This window comes from Zingiber officinale, chromosome 1B (assembly GCF_018446385.1).
Source record: "Zingiber officinale cultivar Zhangliang chromosome 1B, Zo_v1.1, whole genome shotgun sequence".
Classification (NCBI taxonomy): Eukaryota; Viridiplantae; Streptophyta; class Magnoliopsida; order Zingiberales; family Zingiberaceae; genus Zingiber; species Zingiber officinale.
This window is the reverse complement of record NC_055986.1, coordinates 164840705-164845535: the sequence shown is the minus strand read 5'-3', so window position 1 is coordinate 164845535 and position 4831 is coordinate 164840705.

Here is a 4831-nt window from a genome sequence, read left to right as displayed (position 1 = left end):
AAGAATTTTTAAAAAAATATTATTTTTATCTTAACTATGTGGTTAGTTGTACTATATTATACTAAATATGATAACAAAATCAGATAAAAATAATAAGGCTAACAGTTTATATTGGTCCCGTGCAGCCAATAAGAGGAAAGAATTACCTTGAAATAAAATAAAACACTTTCTTTTACTTTCTATTTAGCAAAAACAAACACACATTAGTTAATCAAAAGTAATGACATAAATACTATGACAAAACTCCAAGTTTACTTGGTTTGCAACCAAGAAGGTTGTTGATCCAAGACAGTTAAAGCTCCAATAGAAAGTTCTTCTTTGTTGAAGGCGGAGAAGTCACTTATAGCATTGAGAGTATAGAAGTTCGAAGCAATAAAGATTACAGAGTGTGCTGTATTGAACTATGAAGACCAAGCTCTATTTATAGCCCTCTGGTGAATTTTATCCGTTGTTGATGTGTCATGGTCTGGGCTCCTGGACCCTCTCCAGGCGCCCCCAAGGTGGCAAATTTTATCTCCATGCAATGACATCCTGCAACGGTTGGAAGATAAAGTTTTGCATGTTCGAGCACCTAGACCCTCTCCGGGCACTCGGACCATTGTTGATGTGGACCCGAAAAGCGATCCACTGTGACGAGGCATCCGTTGGGCACCTTGGTCGTCCAAGAGCCTGGACCATCTTTTTTGGATGGCTAGACAGTCTTGTTGGGACCTTGACGTTCGCTAGAGGGGGGGGGGGGGGGGGGGAAAAGCGTTTCACCCAAATCATCGCTTCCTAAGCTTGTTAGTGCACAACGGAAACAAAAATACTAAGAAACAAAAGGAAAGCTAACCCTAGAAAACAATAAACAAGAAGCAAACCCAATGACACGTTGTGTAACGTGGTTCGGAGATGAAGCTCCTACTCCACGGCTGTCCGTAAGGTGGGCGATCCCGATCCGTCGGTGGATGACTCCCCGGAAAACTTCCGGCTAGCTCGTGTAGCTCCTTGTGGGTGGAGAAACCTCGCCACAACCTTGTACAAGCACACTAGATCACTTGGGCACTAGGAGACTCTAATTAGGGTTAACCACCATTAATTTCGTCAACTTTAACCATGCTCCAATGCTTGGTTATATAAGCCACGGGTTGGAAAACTCGCCTACCAGTCGACTGCAAAAACATGTAGTCGACTGCAAAAACATGTAGTCGACTGCAAAAACATGTAGTCGACTGCCCTTCGTGGAAATTCTACCGTTGCAGTCCAACGACTCGATACCAGCCCTCTGTTCGCTCCCAGTCGACTGCACCAGTCGACTGATGAAACCACCAGCCTGTTGGTTGCTACTCGAAAAACCTAGAGGTTCCACTGTACAAAAATTTTGTACAAAGGTCTAAACCTTTTCTTAGCTACCATGTGTTCTTTTAAATTAAATTTTGGATCGCCTGCGGAACTTAACACGTTTGATCCAAAACTTAATCTATTTGTTCTTTTAGGTTTTGACTTGGATCTCCTGCGGAACTTAACACGTTCGACCCAAATCTCCTTAAGTTATTAATTCCATTAAATATTAATTTCCATAATTGGTTCCCAGTACTGACGTGGCGAGGCACATGACCTTCTTGGATATGGGAGCAACCACCACCGACTAGACAAAACCTTTTATAGAAATCTAATATTTAATTTCCTAAAATAACTTTAGGTTAACCGAAAAGAACAATCAAATCACAAGGGAAAGAAAAAACAAAAGAACACAACATCGAAAAACATATTCGAAATACTAGAATCGTAAGCCTCTTGTATTTGGTATTATTTCCATAATAACTAGCATGATGCGGAAAGGAAAAATTACTAGTTATACTTTCTAGAAAGACCTCTTGATCTTCTACCGTATTCCTCTTCTAACCTCGGACGTTGTGTGGGCAACGATCTTCCGAGATGAGAAACCACCAACTACCTTCTTCTCCTCCTAGCTAGGTTCGGCCACAAAGAAAGAAGCTTCACCAAGGAAGAAAATCAAAACACTAACCAAGCTCCAAGAGATGCTCGCTTCCTCTCCTTCTTCTTCTTCTTCTCCAAGTAGTATCCGACCACCACAAGAGCTCCAAGGAAAGAGAGGGGTTCGGCCACCACAAGAGAAAGAGAGGGAAAGGGTGGCCGACCACACCAAGTAACAAAAGAGGGAGAGAAAATAATAGAGGTTGTGTCTCATGAAGGCACCCCTACCCCTTCTTTTATATTCCTTGGCCTAGGCAAATTAGGAAATTTAATTACAATAAAATTTTCTTAATTTCCTTGACATGATTTAATTGAGAAAAATAAAATAAAATTTCCCAATTAAACTCTAATGGCCGGCCACATCAAGAGGAAATAAATTAGACAAGTTTTAATCAACAAATTAAAACTTCCTAATTTGTTTCCGGGAATTTTAAAAATAAAATTTCTCTTTAAAAATCTCTTCATGGTTGATAAAAGGAAATTTCTATAATTTTAATTTTATCAACATGTGGATAATTTTAAAGAGAAAATAAAATATCTCACCAATCTACAAATAAGGAAAGAGATCTAATCTCTTTCTTTAATCTTTTGTAGATCTTTTACAAGAGAGATATTTTAATTTTAATTCTCTTTAATAAATTATTTCTTCCACATAATAAAAATTAAAATTAAAATTCCTTTTTAATTTAATTTGGCCGGCCCCACTAGCTTGGGTTCAAGCTAGGGCCGCCACCCATTATACCAAGTTGGCCTCCCTAGCTTGGTCCCCAAGCTAGCTTGGCCGGCCCCTATATCATGGGTATGAAGGTGGGTATAGGTGGGTATAGTACTCTATAAATAAGAGGCTACGATAGGGACCGAGAGGAGGAATTGGTTTTGGTCTCCCGATAAAATTAAGCATCCCGTGTTCGCCCCGAACACACAACTTAATTTTATCAATAATAATTCATTCTACTAGAGAACTATTATTGAACTACCGCACCAATCCCAAATTACATTTTTGGGCTCCTTCTTATTATGAGTGTGTTAGTCTCCCTGTGTTTAAGATATTGAATGTCCACTAATTAAGTGAGTTACTGACAACTCATTTAATTAATATCTAAGTCCAAGAATAGTACCACTCAACCTTATCGTCATGTCGGACTAAGTCCACCTGCAGGGTTTAACATGACAATCCTTATGAGCTCCTCTTGAGGACATTATCAACCTAGTATCTCTAGGACACAGTTTCCTTCTATAATCAACAACACACACTATAAGTGATATCATTTCCCAACTTATCGGGATTATTGATTCATCGAACTAAATCTCACCCATTGATAAATTAAAAAAATAAATATCAAATATATGTGTTTGTTATTATATTAGGATTAAGAGCACACACTTCCATAATAACTGAGGTCTTTGTTTCTTTATAAAGTCAGTATAAAAGAAACGACCTCTAATGGTCCTACTCAATACACTCTAAGTGTACTAGTGTAATTATATAGTTAAGATAAACTAATTCCTAATTACACTACGACCTTACAATGGTTTGTTTCTTTCCATTTTGGTCGTGAGCTACTGTTTATAATTTATAAGGTACTGATAACATGATCCTCTGTGTGTGACACCACACACCATGTTATCTACAATATAAATTAATTGAACAACTACATTTATCATAAATGTAGACACTTGACCAATGTGATTCTTATTTCTAGATAAATGTTTATACCAAAAGCTAGGCTTTTAGTATACATCCTAACAATCTCCCACTTATACTAAAAGACTAAGCTGCCATATCTGCTACCATACATCTGATTCCCAACCCTTCAACATGCCCATCAAAAGCTCTTGCCTTAAGGACCTTAGGTTATCATCTGATGCAATCTAGGCGGCAACAACTTCTCCTCGTTATACAATTTCTCGTATTGGGTAGTACTTGCGCTCTATTGTGTTTACTTGCCTTATAGACTCATGGTTTCTTCGAGTTTGTTACTGCACCATTATTATTACAATAAATTGTAATAATCTTTGGACAAACTAGAAATCATATCTAAGTCTATCTTGAGGTAATTAAGTCATTCAGCTTTTATGGCTACCTCAGAGGCTTGCCATATACTCAGCTTCTATGGTGGAGTCCAGAAAACACCTATGCTTATCACTCTTCCATAGTTATGACTTTTCCTCCTAAAGTAAACACAAAAACCCCGAGGTCGACTTATTATTGTCCCTATCCGATTGGAAGTCAAAATCCGAGTAACCCACAGGGACCAAATTAACTGCCTTGTAAGCTAGCATATAATCTCTAGCGCCTCTAAGGTACTTTAATATATGCTTTACTACAGTCCAATGTCCTTGTCTAGGGTTACTTTGATATCTGCTAACTATGCCCTTGACAAAACAGATTTCTGATCTCGTGCATAGCATACATTAGGTTGTCTAACTGCTGAAGCATAAAGAACTGCCTACATGTCCTCAATCTCCTTTGATATCATCGGAGACATCTCTTTAGATAAAGACACTCCATGCTTAAAAGGTAAGAAACCTTTCTAGGAGTTTTGCATGCTTAAAACGAGCAAGGATTTTTTCGATGTATCAAGCTTGGGATAAGTAAAATATATTTTTTTCTTGTGATCCCTTATTACTTTGATCTCAAAAATATATACATTCTCCCAAGTCCTTTATATCGAATTATTTGGACAACCATACCCTTACTTCTGACAACATTTTGATATTGTTTCCAACTACCAAAAATGTTATCTACGTATAGTACAAGAAATACCACCACGTTTCCATCACACCTTTTGTATACACAAGACTTATCCATAGGTCTGGATTACTTTGATAAACTGGATGTTTCAAGACCTTG